Source organism: Opisthocomus hoazin, chromosome 6 (assembly GCF_030867145.1).
Source record: "Opisthocomus hoazin isolate bOpiHoa1 chromosome 6, bOpiHoa1.hap1, whole genome shotgun sequence".
Taxonomy (NCBI): Eukaryota; Metazoa; Chordata; class Aves; order Opisthocomiformes; family Opisthocomidae; genus Opisthocomus; species Opisthocomus hoazin.
In genome coordinates, this window is record NC_134419.1 from 23631085 (window position 1) to 23651095 (window position 20011).

Sequence of the window (20011 nt, forward strand, 5' to 3'; positions counted from 1 at the left end):
CCAGACTATTCAGTCAAAGAAACTTTGCAGTGCTGTGCACACTCTTTGGCTCTAAAAAGGGAATATGTGTCCACAGCATCTAAACACCTTTGACATAATTTAGTCCATCATTTATCCATCCAGCTGCAGTTACCCTCACAGAAACTATAATTACAACAGCAACAATACTGACAAAAATTTTGGGAATAAAAAGGAAAAGCAATTGAAGGAGACAGTAGAAATAGGGTTCATTTTCTGCTCTTTAGAAAGTAAAAACAAGATTTTGCAAATATTTTTTTTTTAATTTTGTGTAGCTGCTTGCTCTGTTCATTACTTGCTATTCACATTGTCATCCACTCAAGTATCTTCAAATATTCAGACAGAAGTGTTGCTGGAGAATGGCAGACCAGTGGTAGTTTGGTATACAGTGCTAAGAAGGGGTTTTGTATGGTAGCAAGTATACATTGCCTTTCTGGGCCATTCGTCACATCAGTACTTTACTGAAGAACAGAAAATACACCATCTGACCAGGGTGCGTTTCACATCAGAAGCAGTCGATAAGCATCATGATAAGCTTCTGAACAACCCATAGTTTGAATTTGTTCTCACAAAATACTTGCCAAATGATTTTTAATGATAACTAAAATTAATAAAACTAATAATTACAAACCATGCAATGATAATTTACGTAACTAGTAAATGAGCCCACTTGTAATGTTACCTTTCCTGTGCGTTTCTGTTATGAGGGTTTACTTTATACTTACTCATATATAATTTGCTTGAATTTTTTGTACGTTGCATCACCTTAATTGTGGAACACAAAAGATGAACACAAATGGGCAAGGAAATTCTTGCATGAAACAGAATTATGGGCTATGCTGCAGCCCATATTCAGCTTGTCATTCCCTGCAGTGGATAGAGGCAGCACTTAGAGCACTAGAGATCAAGGGATTCAGACAGGGTGATGTCTTCCCCTCACTTGGGGATGTCTCTATGCAACTCCGCCTGCACAGATGCAACACAGTCACACTTCTGTCCTCCATCTTCAGTTTTGCTTTCCACAAAAAAGCAAATGTATTATTATTTTGACTTGAACAGGAAGTAGCACAGTGGTCTTAAAGGATCCTGCATAATTCACTCTTCTTGTTGTCCAGTATATATTTGAGTTAGTTCTTCTCCCATGTTTAGTTTTTGAGAGAGCAGCAACTTTGTGTTTGTGTGCTGTTCCAAAACATCAAGAAAGCAGCATTTTGTGTTGTATGTGATATAAATATTTCTTTTTTAAAATTGTAGTGCATCAAGTGGTTCTTGTTACGGGGATATTCTCTTTTAGTGTTATATCATTCCCCTCATAATAAAAACATGCTGCTAAGAATCTATTCCCTCAGAGAATGATAAAATGTCAGGACCTCTGCAAATTTTCCTGCAGTGCTGGGGTTTGGGATTTTTTGTGAAAGTGTTCAGATATTGTGGTAACAGGATAGATCCCTAAGAGATATTAAAATTATATCAAATTGATATAAGACTATTGTACAATGTGTAGTTTCCAACATGTCCTTTGTATCAATTTTTTTTCCTTGTGTGTAGCTTCATTGTAGAAGAAACATTTTTCCAGTCTAGGCTCTGGTATTGACACATGTTGCTTAGCAAACATCTGTGGCACTTAAACATCCTTCACCCAGAAGCTGGCAGTGCTGAAGGGGAAAGGACAGGATACGTGAATGTGCTTGTGGGTTCAGCCAAATGACCAAGATTAAGAAAAGAGATTAAGGGAAAGATGAAAGGGAAAACGAATAGCAGATCCTTACAGAGGTGTACATAGAAATCCCAGTGTGCCAGTTTGGCCCTGCAGTGACTCAACACAGGAGTGGCAACACACTGCTGGGGAGTGAAGCCTGAAAACCTTGACACTGGACATGCTGCAGCGTGTCTGTCAATATCCTCCCTGGTACCAAGGCCACAGATTTTAATAGCTTCACTCCTAAGACAGCTGGGGCCAGAGCTATGCCTCATATCACCTCTCTAAACTGTATTGCATGTGATGGCTGTGCCAATTTGTAGCTGTTAAACATCAGGCTGAAGGAGTGCCTCTTTATTTCCTAGGAAAGCATGCACAAATCATTTTCCTAACATTTTATAAGAATGTTTCTGTCACACACATTGTAAAATTCTTCTTAGCACCCAAGCAATGACACAGTTCTTTCTCCTCTCTCCTGTTTTTACATGGAAGAAAAACATTGAAGTGTGATTTTTGTAAACATTAGTGGTATAAATTAGATGCATATAATGACTGATTCTATTGCCTAATTTTCAATACAAATCTCTTAAACAGAGTTCCAGAGGATGCATTTATGATTTCATCTTTCAGCAATCAAGCAAAAATATGTATTTTGCAAGCTTTCACAGACAACAACATAGATTGAAGTATAATTTGCATATTAGTACCTGAGTGTGTTTCTTTTTAGTGTAACGGCTTAATAATTTTATACTATTATTTTAATTGTGATTGGAGTCTTTTATCAAGATCATACTGACATGGACCTTGTCTTGCTGATACTGTCTTTTGGTAGTTTGGCAACAGAGCTTTTCCACTTTCTGGTAATAACAGTTGACCTGGGAATTTCTAAGCAGAAAAGGAAGATAATGTAGGATTTACTAGTCTTTCTTCAACAGTTCTCTTAAGTGTTTTGGTCTGTGCCATCTTCTTGTGTGATTATGGATTTGATCCACCAATTTCAATTGTGCTGCGCTGACTTGCATCACCTACAGAAGTGGCTTGCTTGTTACAAATTTTCACCAGAAGGTAGTGTAATCCTTTATGAGAGTAAACCTCACTAATCTTGCTTTTGAATCAATATTTATGTTGAAATTTATTGCATAAATGGAAGTAGACATAAATGCAAATGTGCCTTATCCTCTCAGAATTGTATACTCTGTCAATATAATCTCAGAATTGTGTTGCATTTAATGACCATGACCATATTTGTTTGTTTTTTTTTTCTTTATATGCATGATTGACAACCTGATTGAATAATGGAGAGATTTGATTTAACACTGTTTAAATCCTGTGTTCGGAAATAGGTACAGATTGTTTGCTAGTCTGTAACACATTAGCTGAAATTTTCATATAACTGCATTATAATCAAGCATTTAGTTTTAGTTTGAAAAGCAGCTAACAAATTGTATTCTATTATTCAGTCAAATGAAAGTGGGGGTAAGGATATGCGAAGTAGTAAACTCTTAGATATCCTTTCTTTGAAGTTCTCTTCCACATTACAATTGAGTGTATGCAGACATATTTGTGTACTGAAGGTGTGTATTTCTGTGCTGATTGCTCAAAATTTTGTCTTGCTCAAGTAAAACAATGGGAGTTTTGAATTAACTTCATTAGAATTTGTTTTATTGACCTATGGCTTTGGAAACTTTTTCTGCCTTTTCTGTCTTTTTGGAAATTCTCGAAGGAAAAGTTTATTTCTGTAACAGAAGTAATATAAATTTTAAATAACCATTACAGCACAGTTCTCTGTAACTGCGTCTAGAATTCTAATGCTAATATCTTTGAATATAATGAACTTGTGTCTGTTATTTTCCTCTCAGATTGATGCTTAGTTCCAGGTATCCAGTAGGGCAGAAAAATAACTTATCAGCATTCATTAGATACATAAAACTCACTGGAATATTTCCTGTTGCCTATGAAAGTTGCTTTCTAAACTAGGAAAGGATGCATGAAAGGAGAAAAGGCAATACAGAATTGAAATCAGATAAGGAGCCTTTCACACAGGGGTTATTAGTTATCAAAAGCTATTCTTACACAATGGCTCACTGGTATTCTAAATCTAATACCATATGTGGGCGATCTCGACATTGCTTCTTACTTAATAGTTTACCGTCAGTCACATCCCTTATTTTTAAAAAAGCTACCACTGCTGGGACCTGGGTTTCTTTGTTGTGGGTTGTGGTGGAGGTTTTGTGTCAAACATTTCACCAAACAAAAGAAACATTGTTTTTCAGGACGTATGTTCAAATTTAGACCCCTTTTCTTCATAAAGCTTATGAGAAGGGCTAGATTGCAGAGGACAAATACCACCTCAAGAAAGAGGGTGAACAAAGAGTCTCTTTTACGCTTTTTGAGTCCTAGTACCTAGTGACAATGCCACATCAATTTCTGGTTAGCTTCAGAGATGTTCGTAAGTGTAGGTGAGCTGCCACCCCTCCCCTAATTCAACAAGTGCATTTGTTATAATTTTTTTCACCTAGAGTGATGTAGATTTGGTTGATCTGAGTCAGAATGGATTTTTTTCATTGTGTTCTCAGTGGCAGGAGCAGCGTTTTTTTCCTTGCTGTCATTGTAAGAGCACCAAGGCAAAATTAGATTGAACAATTGTAGCCATCTAAAACTAATAATTGTTTAGGATCAAGAATAACTAAAAAAACAAAAACCAGAGCCAGAACTGGGTCAGACTTTTGATTTCATTTTCAGACCTTGGCCCATGATCCACACTTCTTTGAAGGTTGAAAACAATAATTCTGTGCACAAGGATTACTCCTAAGGTGTAGGGGAAGGATATAGTTTCAAAGCTGTAATATCTTGCAGACACCCAGAGAATGACATCTACATTTTCTGTAACAAATCTGAAGTCTTTTACTTGACAACTAAACCACTGAAATAAAACCTTGACCTCCAAGCACACTCCACCCCCACGTCTGTCTTTGAAGAGCGCAAATCTGACAGATTTATAGAAGAAAGCATGTTATTATTTTGCAGGATACTACTTCAGTGATAGTTAAATAAGATTCTCTGTATTGACCTGGACATGAAAACAAAAACCAAGATGGCTCTGTTAATTTAATGTATGAATTTAGTGTATAAATTCAATTAACAGCATCATAAAGAAGCAGGGAAAGTTTAGCTCACCCTGATTTTTAGGTTACAGTTGTAAAAAGTGAAGACGAAAGACTTAAAAAGAATCTAATTTTTGTCCTTGTCATGCTCAAGTCAGGGTAGAGGACTTTTAAATATGCCATGACCTTTAGGCATTTCACTGTACCTGGACTTCTGGAATACCAATATTTGAAAGGGATTTCAGAGTTCTGAATTCTTTAGGGACCTCTGAACCTCAGAAATGAAGTATAAAAGTCTCCATGTTCCTCCTTACTGCTGAAGTGACTCTCTGAACTGCTATTTATTTAAACTGAAAACGTCTTAAATTGAAAAAAAAATACATATCATAAATATGATCAATCTGACATGTTAAATTGGTGTTGATTCCTAAGGTAAATTCTGTAATTTCAACCAATTATCTTCATTAGATTTTAAGTACCAGAAATAAATTAAAGCTGCTTACTTGTTGGTGCTTTTCTTGTGAGAAATTCGCTGAAATTATAGCTATGACTTCAAAAATATAGTTAAGAATTTTAAAATTTTTTTTTTGAACATGTAAAAATACAGTTGTTTCATCTATAAAAGTTTTCTTTGATGTTTTAAAAATTTGTTTGTTGTATGTAAATTTTTAATGCAACTGAACAGAAAAATATGAAACATCAGAATATTTTTAAGGGTAAACAAATTTTATATTCCTGTATTAATTTTCTATAAATATAAGTGAAATTAATTATCATACATTTTTCACATAAAGAAGGGGCTTCAATCTTCTTTTAGTACATATAAACCTTTGCACATTTGTTGTGTTTCCATGGCTCCAGTGCCTTGTATTTAGAGGGATTATTTAAAGGGAAAAATCCTATTGAAGTGTTTTCTGATGTCAGAGATAATTGTCTCATTAACTTGCTGTTGAAGAAAGCTTGTAGCATACCCAGGAAATCAATTCCAAATAAACTAAGAGAATTAGAATTATTTTAGTCTAATAATTCACAAAATAATGAATTTTTCTTTCATTAATAATTTGAACCGACACATTTGTGGGTGATTATAGCAGAATAAAATTTGCTAATGCAATAAGTCAAAAGAATAAAGATTCAGATGCTAACTACAAAGAACTACATTTGGATATAGCTAACACACAGAAAGTGAAAATAATCATGAATATGAAAGAAAATATAATTGCATTTAGATTCTTATGATTTTGAAGTGCAGATGATGAGGCTGAAGAACCTGTATCAGTAAATCTGGTTCTAACCAGGCATTGAAATATGGGAGAAAAAAAATGTGAAAAAGGGATGAAGAGCAAGACAAAAGATTCCACAGGTAACCAAGAGGTTTTAGGACAGTGAAATATTTGTTGCCATGGGGGAGACAGAGAGTTACTCAACAGAGAATCAAGTGCTGTAGTATTTCTTCGGGGTTTGGTTTCTGTGTCATTTTTTACTTTTGGAGGTTTATTCTTAGAATATTTTATTGCTTTTTGAAGAGTTATTTGTATTGTAAATTCACTGTTCAATTCAAAAATTCACTGTAAATTCAGGCAGTGTCCCCTCTTTGAGATGCATAATCCAAATTATATTATTCCTGTTACCTCTTTTCCTACCATCTAAATTGTAGTAAGGAAAACTCTACTCACTTACTGAGGGTGCTTCTCGATTTATCAAAATCATACCTGAGATATTGATGACTAACCAAAATAAACAAGAGATCAAGACAAAGGAAAATATAAATTAGGCACCTGCCCACTTACTCTTATAAAGACACTTTGAAGCTATGGATTCAGTTGACTAGATAGAAGGGTTCACATGTCTTTGTTTCCACTTATTTTATTGGGTTTTATTTTTCTTACCTGTATTCATAATATAGGCACAATCTAGAAAAAGATGCACATTTTTTGCCTGGTACCTATTCTTTTTCTTTTTGTTGCATGTTGTTGAATGGAGCTTTTTGATAAGCAGTCCATAACAACATTCAACTCTCCTGTCTAAGTGATTACAGTACAGATAGTTTGGGACAAAGCAATGTGTGAAAGTAGATGACATTGTTGCTCCCTAGATTTGATTACTGCTTTGCAAATGCATTACCTGGCATCTGCAAACTTCAACCAGCCCAATTCTACTGATTTCTGACTTTTAGCCAGTATTTATTAAACGACAAAATAATAGTTCTTATCTGAAGTTGAGTCACAAAAGAATAATTTGCTGCTAGTGCACTTTCAGGTCTGGAAACTACATCACAGTGTGGAGTTGAGGAAAGAGGGAAACAACACTTATGCCATTTTCCTTGGACTATATTCTCAGTAATTTCAGTTCTTAATAGACTCTTGCAAGAATAAAGAAAAGAAAAAAAAACCAACTAGAGCTAGAACCTGTACTAATACTAACTGGTGTTGCTCTTTCCATTTGAGCAGGCTTACTCTATTTTGCCATCCAGGGCTTGTATATCATACCATATCTTGCTTTTTTTCCTTTTCACGATACTAGCCAGTTTCTGATTTCTCTGAAATGCTGACTAGGTTTTTCACTTCCTTGACTTTAATAATGTTAAACTTAAAGAAAAGCTGTAGTCACATCATGTTGTTTATAAAGAGGAGAGGAATCCCCTGTCACAATGCAAAAGAAAGTAAAATTAGTTTTGTTGAGTCATACTCTGTGCTGGTGCACTCTTCTGCATTCAGAATAAGCAGTGCAGCAATACGAATATTCAACCATCTCTTCAAAGTAAGTGATGGAGTCTGTGAATGTCTGCTCCAGTCAGTGGACTGGAAACATATCAAGTAGCGTCTCTGCTCTAATCTTGGCTCTGCAGAGTTCTTTTCTGCAGGCATGTAATCATTGTTAGCTCAGAGATCCACCTAAATCTAGCTGGCTATTGTACTCCTGTGATAAAAAATCACAGTTTTCTATGACTAATGCACAGAGAGGTGCAGTCAGTAAACACCTTCACTCCAGTTGACTGTACAGCTATTTGTTGTTGGATTGATAGTTTTCAGGCACAAGTCTAAAGTCAGGTTGATTTCAGGATCCATTACAAGAAGCTTTCAAGTATCCTTCCCTCCCTCCTTCTCCCTCATTCTCTGATGCTTTCTTGTACTTGATGTACTTGAAAACACGTATCTGGGTATTTCATACTGCTTAAGCAGTTATTCTCAAAAAACTCCTATTCCATGTCTAGATATAGTAATTCTTAATTTCCTCTACTTTTAAATCATTTTCATATTAACACTTAAAAATATTCTCCTAACAATATATTTACTATTTATTAGTTCAGAGGACTATTTTCTTTGCCCAGGACTTCAAATTTCAGGTTTGAAATGGAAGCACAGTGTTGGTGACCATAATCAGACGCTACCAATAGCCCTGAGGCCAGACAGACAGACATAAGGGTAATTTTCAAGCTGCCTCACAGGCTTTCTCTTCTTTTTGTCTGTATTCCGGTATTTTGTAATTGTTAATGCTTTTCATGTGAGCCCATTCTGTCTAAGGGATTTCATTACAGCAAATCTTTAGCAGTGTCTATGATGAGAATCCTAGATTTTCTTCTATTTCAGACCCTATTCCTTTATCACGTGCTGTGATACTTTAAAATGTTATTTTATGAAGCTGCTCTGTTGGTTGTACGTTTTCAGTCAAATGATGTAAGGAAATATTTCATATATGGTCAGACCATTTCTGCCCAGAACTGGAAAAAAAATAACACTTCAAAGTGCTGGTATCCCACCGTGCAGCTTATGATCAGGCAATCTTCTTTGTTCATTGTTGAACATGCTTTCATCTCCTAACAATTTGGACATTATTGTATATGAGAATCCTACTCTGCTTCCTGTTTTGGGAAAATGTCAGACCATAACTGCAGAAGAAAGTTGTGGATTCTTTGGTCCTGCTAGGAGATTTCTCAAGTCTTTACTTTCTCAAGATTTGCGGTTAGTTGACAGTCTTTGAAACTGAAGTTCTTCAAATTGCAGACTAGAAACTTGTGTTTAAAAAGTGTAAAGTAGAAACAAAAGATGAACCCAGTGAGCGAACCTTGCCTACTTTGGCAGAGAAAAAAAAAAGTGATTCTGCCACCAATGTGTCCTGGGATCTGTAAAAGTATGATGTGTTGGTAAACAGGAGTCTGACTTAATCATACATTTAGGATTCTTGAACTGAAATTCATTTAAAAATCACCGAGCTGCAGTGAGCAGACTGATGCTATTTCCATAGTACCACCTGAAATTTTGTATGACTAATCTGAGAATCTTTGAAAGGTGAGACTTTCTAGAAGTACTAATTTAAGGTATTTAAATGATTCTGAAAACCACTGCCTACTTTTGTAAAAGTACATCAGGGTGTTTCACATTACTTAAAACAGTTATTACAATAAATTAAAAACCACAAAGTACTGTTTGTAAACACAAACTGTACACGTGTTAGAATTATTTTCGTTGTAGACAGTCCTGCCTATCTGTTAGCACTCTGTCTGTTCTCAGCTACAGACCAGAGCAAGACTTCATCGAAAACCTGCTTATTTAGTTTCATTCATTTTCTCTTCTGACTGTGTAGCTGAATAGCCCAGTTGTACAACAGAGATATTACATGTGGTGCCTTCAGCCTATCCCATTAGGCTGAAGATTTATGCCTAATCCAAACCTGAGATCACAGAATCACAGAACGGTAGAGATTGGAAGGGACCTCTGGGGATCATCTAGTCCAACCCCCCTGCCGAAGCAGGGTCACCTACAGCAGACCGCACAGGACCTTGTCCAGGCGGGTCTTGAATATCTCCAGAGAAGGAGACTCCACAACCTCCCTGGGCAGACTGTTCCAGTGCTCCGTCAACCTCAGAGGGAAGAAGTTCTTCCTCATGTTCAGGTGGAACTTCCTATGCTTCAATTTGTGTCCATTGCCCCTTGTCCTGTGGCTGGACACCACTGAAAAGAGTTTGGCCCCATACTCCTGACACCCGCCCTTGAGATATTTTAATGCAATTTATAAGATCCCCTCTCAGCCTTCTCTTCTTCAGGCTGAACAAGCCCAGTTCCCTCAGCCTTTCCTCCTATGACAGATGCTCCAGTCCCCTCACCACCCTCGTAGCCCTGTGCTGGACTCTCTCCAGTAGCTCCTCATCTTTCTTGAACTGGGGAGCCCAGAAGTGGATGCAGCACTCCAGATGGGGCCTCACTAGGACAGAGTAGAGGGGAAGGAGAACCTCCCTCGACCTGCTGGCCACACTCCTCTTGATGCACCCCAGGATCCCATTGGCTTTCTTGGCAACCAGGGCACACTGCTGGCTCGTGGTCAACCTGTCGTCCACCAGGACTCCTGGGTCTCTCTCCACTGAGCTGCTCTCCAGCAGGTCCGCCCCAAGCCTGTACTGATGCATGGGGTTGTTCCTCCCCAGGTGCAGGACCCTGCACTTGCCCTTGTTGAATTTCATCAGGTTCTTCTTCACCCAGCTCTCCAGCCTGTCCAGATCTTGCTGAATGGCAGCACAGCCTTCTGGTATATCCACCATTTCTCCCAGTTTTGTGTCATCAGCACACTTGCTGAGGGTACACTCTGTCCCTTCAGCCAGGTCATTGATGAAGAAGTTGAATAAGACTGGGCCCAGTACTGACCCCTGGGGGACACCACTAGTTACAGGCCTTCAACTAGACTCAGCGCCACTGATGACAACCCTCTGAGTTCGGCCATTCAACCAGTTCTCAAAGATTGAATGGATTTAAAAAAATGCAACTCCATGGTCCTTATCTTTGTCTTTCTTCGTTCTTTATGTTTTACTTTGTTTTCTGGTAATCATTCTCACTTCCACAGACCGCACCTTTCTCTGGCTGCTGAAGAGTGGGATTCATTCTTTTAGAACCTACAGGAACTGCAGGCACATAGACAGTCTCCCAGGGCACTGCTGCAAAAGCGGAGATGGAAATACTATGCTGCTTCTAACCAAAAAACTTTGTAGAATTAAAACAAAATAAAGAGATTAAGGAGTTACAGTAGAGAGATTGCTGTAAACATAAGAAGTTTCCAGAAACTGAGAACTAAAAACCATGTTTAAAGCAGACTTTTCCAGGGTATATGAGAGTATAGATTTGGGGGTGTGTGGGGGGTCTGTGTGCATCTCTTATCATTTTATGTTATTCATTAAATCTTCCAGGTCACCACAGAACTTTAGATCTGGTCTCCCCTACCCTAATTTGTTCAAACAAATGGGATGGTTGACAACACAGACAATAAAGATGCTGCTGCTGCCCATCTTACATCATGTTTGTAATCCAAAAGCTTCACAGTAAATGTGTGAAAGTATGACTTGTTTCCTAGACCTGTTCCACATTGAGTGTAACACTTATGTTCATGTGCCTAAGATAAATTATTTAGTGTGACCTGTGTCTTCCAGCTGTGACACTCTTTGCATCAATTCCTTCTTCACAAAAGCTCCTGTGGCTAATTAATAATGGGCTAAGAGACAAAATATCAAACTAGAAAGTACCAAAAAATTTCATATAATTTGTTCTATTTTTTCTGCCACTAAACAACCCCTTTCTCCAACAAGCCATTCTGTAGGGGTGAAATTTAATATCTGATATGAGATCAAGCGTTGGTAATCTTATGATAGCACAGGAGATTAGGAACAATGAAGAGATTAATTTGATGAGGTTTGTTTATATCCTGTCTTTAAAATCTTTTCTGGGAAATTCTAAAGGTATTTTTGCAATCTGTGATTAAATTCCAATATATGTCCCATGGGGCTCCTACCCCATATTTTCTGTTTATTTAGATAACGTGTTTTATGTAATAGCTGTATTTCCATTTTTCTTTAACCTAAAAAGTTTCTATTGTGTTATTACTATAGAGAGAAAACTTATTTTCATAACATTAAGGCTATCTTTGCCTGTATATACTGCTTTATTATATGACTTTTTGAATTTTGTATTTTAGTATGAAGAAATTGAGAATGTTGTGACAGTGAGTCCCAACAACCTTCCTGTATCATCACTGCAAACTGTAAAAAAGAGTTTAATAACACTGTGTCCATCAACAGTATTGAACTATAGTACCCAGACATGGATGATACCCTGAGACTGTGTATCCACTGCTTCCCTTGGCGTGTCAAAGACCTTAGGTCTTCAAAAGGATCCCATATGGCAGCCAAGGCATCTCTCTCCCTGTAATGTGTCCATATAGCTGTATTTCCATGAGCACTAGAGTGGCTGAACTGCCCTATATGTGAGCTGCATCAAACCATCAGGCACACAACTGTGAAATGTTTCCAGGTGAGATAACTGCTCTAGAATCTCTCCTCTTCTGGATCACCTGATAAAATCTTGCGCTTTGCTCAGCTGTATGCAGAGGTTTGTAGTTATCCATACCTTCCAGAAAAAAAAAAAAAAAAAAAAAAGAAAATAGGATAAGATGAGGAAAAAGGAAAACCAAATAGAAAAGGAGAAAATAAACTGATATTTTTTTTCTGACGAGTTATGTCTCAGGAGATATTTGGTTAATCAATGGAAAAAATAGAACTTTGCAAAATTCCATTGTCCTTGTAGTACATCTAATTTACCTAGAAAATACTTCTTAATGGCAGCTGCAGTATACCTTAAGATAATGGATTAGATATATATTTCTGTAGGATATCTTGAAAAACCATATTCAGTAACAAATAATTCTAAAATACGCATCTGGCAATAGGTTAAATTTGTTGTACTCATTTCTTTGATGTGAAATAAGAGACAATAAATAAACAAAAAAAAACCCAAAAAAACCCCACAGTGTGTTTTTGATTACTCCTGTCAATGGGAAAAAGATACGGCCAGTAACAGTAAATGGATGTTCTAAGTCTGGTGAAATGGGAAACAGGATGTGACATTAATTAAATGCATGAATTTTAAAAGAATGAGTTGATTCAAACATCAATTTGCACAAGAGGACGAAAACACTTCCCTGAAGGGGTGCATAAACCTTCAACGGAGACTGCCACTGTGCCTACTAGAGAAAAAAAATGTAAGGGGGAGGGGGGCAGGTAGGGGGAGTAAGAGTGGTGTAATAGATGTTAAATGAAGTGTGACTTTCATGTGGTTGTGGCCTCTGGTCCTTTAGCGTTTGAGTGCAATATGTTTTTCTAGATGACAAATGTTAGAAAGTTCTTTATTGCCCAGGGTGTTGTAGGTGCCAAAAGTCTTGCAAATGAAAGATGGCAAAGAAAACATCAGAGCAAACAGGAAACTATAAAAAGAATGTCAGTCCATGCATACAAGTACAGAAATAAAACCAAAATTATGTTAATACCTTCCTCATTATTTTCCCTGGAAAAAGACTCATTGTCCCTTCTTCTATAAGCTTTAATTAAATATGTTCAAATAAATAAAAAAGTCCTAATCATATATTATGACTAAGGATATCACTCTAATGCCTTTTCCTCAATAACAATCATAACTGAATTGCTACTACGTTTTCAATAAGGCCATAGTCCTCATTCACCAGTTCTTGTGAAAAAGAGCTGCATTGATTCACCATATTGATTAAATGATTACTACAGCATTTTGCAGGCAGTAACAGTATATCTGGGCAGGTGTGTGTGAATACTGTTTTTAATTAAAAAAAATGAAGGATACAAGTGTCCTTTCTGTGACATTTTCTAATATATAAATTAACACAAACAAATACATAAACTGAAATGCCTAACAAAGTTTTCATGTACATCAAGGTCAACACTAATATGGCTATTTTAAAGTTATCTGCTCTATCTGCTAAAATGTATCTTCCTTGGTTTATGATTCTATAAAATAAGATTATCTAGTTCTGAGAAAAAACATTTGTTGGTGTAAAGTAGTCTGCCCATTGGGACAAAATGCACCAAATTTTATCTTATTGTACCCAACCTCATAATTCTGAAAATAAAAAAAGAAATTTATTAGTTAAATCTCATATTTAAGACATTATAGTTATGACATATGCTAGGTTTTGTAAAATCTCCACTTCTTGCACCCAGAATCTCCATAACATTCAAGGCTAAAAGCTTTTGTATAAAAGTATAACAAATGATATATCTGTATTATCAAAAACAAAAAGAAAAGGAGGACCTATTTGAACTACTGGTGAACTACTTCTTGCAACCCTAACAACTTTTCTGGGAGTCTATTAACACTTACAGTGCCTTCAACAGGGTATTTAGCTGCTGTGTTATAACTTTATTATAGATTCTTATTTACTTTAATGCAGAGTCAGAATGCAGTTTAACTATTAACTATCATGGCTTTCACTTATCCTAAGTATATAACAGTGAGTGCATTCAATAATATGCTAAGAAATCTCCATTAGCATGCATTAGGATCATTAACATAGTGCAACAAGTTTAACTAATAAAGCTGAAAACAACTAATAAATCTACATGTTTTTATTGTCAATTAAAATCTGCATACATGCTATGACATTCATTACAAGTTCAGCAGATAGATACAATCAGAGATAATCATGCATGCCACTGATGCATTATTAATTCATAGGAACTGAGAGCCTAATTACTTCTATCACTGTAATTGATGGAATTTGTATGTTCTGCTTCATCATATAAATTAATGTGAAACAAAATATCCTCTAATTTACTGGCACTTCTGAAATAAAAGATTACTAGTTAGATATGCAGAAATCTGCATCTGTATGCTATTGGAAATTTTAGTGTTGATTTTTACAGTCTTTCAGAAACTTGTTTTCAGCATAGGTATTTAAGAATATGGTAATTAGTTGATTATCTAATTACTTAATATGTTATTGGACATGTAGTAAAATTAATTTTTCATTGGTAAATATGCTCGCTGACCATAGGTTCTGTGACTGAGACATGGTGTAGCTCATGGTATTAAATCACGCTTCAGTAACCTCAATACTTTATAAAGCCAAGGATATAATAATATCATAGAATCATAGAATCATAGAATCATAGAAAGCTTTGGGTTGGAAGTGACCCCTAGAGGTCATCTAGTCCAACTTCCCCCGCAGAAAGCAGGGACACCACTAACTAGATCAGGTTGCTCAGAGCCCTGTCCAACCTGGTCTTGAACGTTTCCAGAGATGGGGCCTCCACTACCTCTCTGGGCAACCCATTCCAGTGTTTCACCACCCTCATTGTAAAGAATTTCTTCCTTCTATCTAGCCTAAACCTACCCTGTTTTAGTTTAAAAACATTACCCCTCGTCCTGTCACTGTTGTCTCTACTAAAAAGATTGTCCCCATCTTTCCTATAGGCTCCCTTTAAGTACTGAAAGGCTGCAATCAGGTCTCCCCATAGCCTTCTCTTCTCCAGGCTGAACAAGCCCAACTCTCTCAGCCTGTCCTCATAGGAGAGGTGCTTCAGCCCTCGGATCATTTTTGTAGCCCTCCTTTGGACCCGCTCCAACAGTTCCATGTCCTTCTTGTGCTGAGTGCTCCAGAGCTGGACACACGACTCCAGGTGAGGTCTCACCAGAGCAGAGTAGAGGGGCAGAATCACCTCTCTCGACCTGCTGGCCACTCTTCTCTTGATGCAGCCCAGGACACGCTTGGCCCTCTGGGCTGCCAGCACACATTCTGGCTCATGTTCAACCTTTCGTCTATCAGTACCCCCAAGTCCCTCTCGGCAGGGCAACTCTCGATCCTTTCACCCCCCAGCCTGTACTGAGAGTGGGGATTACCCCGATCCAGGTGTAGGACCTTGCACTTGGCCTTGTTGAACCTCATGAGGTTCACACAGGCCCACCTCTCCAGCTTGTCCAGGTCCTTCTGGATGGCATCCCGTCCTTCTGGTGTGTCAACCGTACCACTCAGCTTGGTGTTGTTGGCAAACTTGCTGAGGGTACACTCGATGTCACTGTCCATGTCATTGATAAAAATATTGAACAGCACCGGTCCCAGTACGGACCCCTGAGGGACTCCACTCGTCACTGGTCTCCATCTGGACATTGAGCCATTGACCACTACCCTTTAGCAGTGACCATTCCTTATCCACCGAACGGTCCACCCATCAAATCCATGGCTCTCAAATTTAGAGATATTTAATATTTAATATTTAATATTTAAATATTAAGTTCCTTGTGTCTATGATGTTATGGAAATTTCTTTCTTTACTACCTGTCAAGTACACCGAAGCCAGGAATAATACCTTCCATGCCTATTGTACTAATTTTCTCAGATTTGTGTAAATTTATTTTCATTGGCCAATTAAATCTGATGGTAGCACGGCTGGTAAAATTCTGTTCACTTGATACCGTGGATATTGAATACAATCCAGATTAGCTTCCTGGAATGAGTGGGCTCTGAAATTACATTATTTTTATTTTACTCATAGAACACTGCTGTAGCTTTGTTAAATGTATTTTTTATACATTGAGCCAAATACTTGCTCTGTTCTTTGAAGTTCTGTTGCTGAAACAAATGAACATTTGCTGGAGACACCGTTGTCTTTCCAGGTAATTGCATTGTGCAAGGAGTCTTGGCACTGTGCTGTGTAACGGGGACTGTGTGGGCATTTTGATTTCTGTTGTAATAAAAGCTTTAAATAAATGGTGGCGTTTAAGCTTTTGGTCAAGACTCTGATTAGGCTTCTCTGCTGAATAACTTGGGAAGTGTCTCTGTTGTCCTTTCTCCTATTCTCTCCGGCCTCCAAAGTGATCATCCAGAAAATTAGTATCTATGTATTCAGGTTTTAGAGTACTCTTGGAGGTTCTATGCTTTAAAGATAGCAAAACTGACTCTTGGAAATGAAACAACTTGTTGAGGTAAAAAATTAATCAAGTTAATTTGTACATGCAGAGTTTCAGGGCAAAATTATCTCCTATATTCAAGCTAGGACAGATATTTTTGTGCTAGGATATGCAGGATGACTGAATTAAGGCATGTGGTTTAGGCTTGGTTTTGTTGTTGCAATGTGTATTTTAGAAATACATAGATGTGATGAGTTGCAGTTACTTCCCTTGGCCTTCTAGTTGCATTATCTAATCTGCTTTCCATCTTCACTTATTCCTTTAGTCCAGAAAACACATAAATTGCAGTCACTTTTATAGTTATATCCATTCTTCAGAGCAAAAGTATTTCACTGCAATAGTCTTAATTGCTTAATAACTGCTAAAGGTAGGACATCTAGTTTTAAAAAAATAAAGAACCTTGATGACCAATGGAGGTTATTCACAGGCATGTCCCACACATTTTGTAGCTGACTGATGAGCCCTTGTAGTTGCATACTACAGGACAATGAAGCAGGATGTTTGCTGCTGTGGTGCCATTTTCTTGAATATTTTTTCAGCAATGGATCCAGTTTAGAGCAGTGTTTACAGGAAAATGATTGACTCGTTCAATACCCTAAGTCCGTTTTCTTCTCCCAGAGCTGCAGAAGAGAAAGAGCTGGTGACATTTTGCTGATGACACAAAACTGGGAGGAGTGGTAGATACACCAGCAGGCTATGCTGCCATTCAGCGAGACCTGAACAGGCTGGAAAGTTGGGCAGAGGGGAACCTGATAAAGTTCAACAAGGGCAAGTGCAGGGTCCTGCACCTGGGGAGGAACAACCCCATGCACCAGTACAGGCTTGGAGCGGAGCTCCTGGAGAGCAGCTCTGAGGAGAGGGACCTGGGAGTGCTGGTGGACGACAGGTTGACCATGAGCCAGCAGTGTGCCCTGGCTGCCAAGAAAGCCAATGGGAACCTGGGGTGCATCAAGAGGAGTGTGGCCAGCAGGTCCAGGGAGGTTCTCCTCCCCCTCTACTCAGCCCTAGTGAGGCCTCATCTGGAGTACTGTGTCCAGTTCTGGGCTCCCCAGTTCAAGAAAGATGAGGAACTACTTGAGAGAGTCCAGCGGAGGGCTACGAGGATGGTGAGGGGACTGGAGCATCTGTCGTAGGAGGAAAGGCTGAGGGAGCTGGGCTTGTTTAGCCTGAAGAAGAGAAGGCTGCGAGGGGACCTAATAAATGCCTATAAATATCTCAAGGGCGGGTGTCAGGAGTATGGGGCCAAACTCTTTTCAGTGGTGCCCAGTGAAAGGACAAGGGGCAACGGGCACAAAATGAAGCGTAAGAAGTTCCACCTGAACATAAGGAAGAACTTCTTCCCTCTGAGGGTGACGGAGCACTGGAACAGTCTGCCCAGGGAGGTTGTGGAGTCTCCTTCTCTGGAGATATTCAAGACCTGCCTGGACAAGGTCCTGTGCAGCCTGCTGTAGGTGACCCTGCTTCGGCAGGGGGATTGGACTAGATGACCCACAGAGGTGCCTTCCAACCCCTAACATTCTGTGATTCTGTGATTCTGTGACAGCAGCTCCTTGTCAGATGCTGTGAGAGCAAAACAGATTATTAGAATCATAGAATCATAGAATGGTAAGGGTTGGAAGGACCCTTAAAGATCATCTGGTTCCAACAACCCTGCCATGAGCAGGGACATATTCCACTAGACCAGGTTGCTAAGAGCTCCATCCAACCTGGCCTTGAATACTTCCAGGGAAGGTGCATCCACAGCTTCTCTGGGCAACCCGTTCCAGTGCCTCACCACCCTCATGGTGAAGAATTTCTTCCTACTATCTAATCTAAATCTGCCCTCTTTTAGTTAACAGCCATTCCCCCTTGTCCTATCATTACACACCCTTGTGAAAAGTCCCTCTCCATCCTTCCTTGTAGGGCCCCTTCAGGTAAGGGAAGGCTGCTAGAAGGTCAGCCTTCTCTTCTCCAGGCCGAACAGCCCCAAATCCCTCAGCCTGTCCTCGTAGGAGAGGTACTCCAGCTCTCTGATCCTCTTTGTGGTCCTCCTCTGGACCCTCTCCAACACATCCATGTCCTTCTTATGTTGAGGGCTCCACAGCTGGACGCTGCCTATCAAAGTCCCTCTGAATGGCATCCCTTCCCTCCAGCGTGTCAACCACACCACACAGCTTGGTGTCGTTGGCAAAGTTGCTGAGGGTGCACTCAGTCCCACTGTCCGTGTTGCCGACAAAGATATTGAACAGCATCGGCCCCAGTACCGACCCCTGAGGCACACCACTCGTCACTGGTCTCCACCTGGACATCGAGCCATTGACTGCAACTCTTTGAGTGCATGCATCGAGCCAGTTTCTTATCCAACGAGTGGTCCATCTGTCAAATCCATGTCCTTCCAATTTAGAGACAAGGACATCATGCGGGACAGTGTCGAATGCCTTGCACAAGTCCAGGTAGACGATGTCAGTTGGTCGCCCTTTGTCAACCAATGCTGTAAACCCCATCATAGAAGGATACCAAGTTGGTCAGGCATGGTTTTCCCTTGGTGAAGACATGCTGGCTGTCCCCAGTCCCATCTTGTTATCCATGTGTCTTAGTATGGTTTTGAGGAGGATCTGCTCCATCATCTTGCCAGGCACAGAGGTGAGGCTGACTGGCCTGTAGTTCCCCGGGTCTTCCTTTTTTCCCTTTAAAAAAATGGGGATGATATTGCCCCTTCTCCAGACCTCCCCAGACTGCCATGACCTCTCAAATATGATGGAGAGTGGTCTGGCATCTTTGTTTGCCAGTTCCCTCAGTACCTGCGGATGCATCTCATCAGGCCCCATGGACTTGTGCACCTTCAGGTTCCTTAGGCAGTCTCGAACCTGGTCTTATCCGACAGTGGGCGGTTCTTCATTCTCCCAGTCCCCACCTTTGCCTTCTGCAACTTGGGCGGTGTGACTAGAGCACTTGCTGTTGAAGACTGAGGCAAAAAAGTCGTTAATCACCTCAGCTTTCTCCACATCCCGGGTAACCAGGTCTCCAGCTTCCTTCCAGTGAGGCCCACATTTTCCCTAGTCTGCCTTCTATCACTGACATACCTATAGAAGGCTTTCTTGTTCCTTTTGAAATCCCTGGCCAGATTTAATTCTGTCAGGGCTTTAGCTTTCCTAACTTGCTCCCTGGCTACTCGGACGATTTCTCTGTATTCCTCCCAGGCTACCTGTCCTTGCGTCCATCCTCTGTAGGCCTCCTTTTTCTGCTTGAGTTTGGGCGGGAGTTCCATGTTCATCCACATAGGCCTCCTGGCATTTCTGCCTGACTTCCTCTTGGTCAGGATGCATCGCTCCTGAGCTTGGAGGAGGTGATCCTTGAATACTGACCAGCTTTCCTGGGCCTCTCTTCCCTCTAGGGCTATATCCCATGGTATTCTACCAAGCAGATCCCTGAGGAGGCCAAAGTCTGCTCTCCTGAAG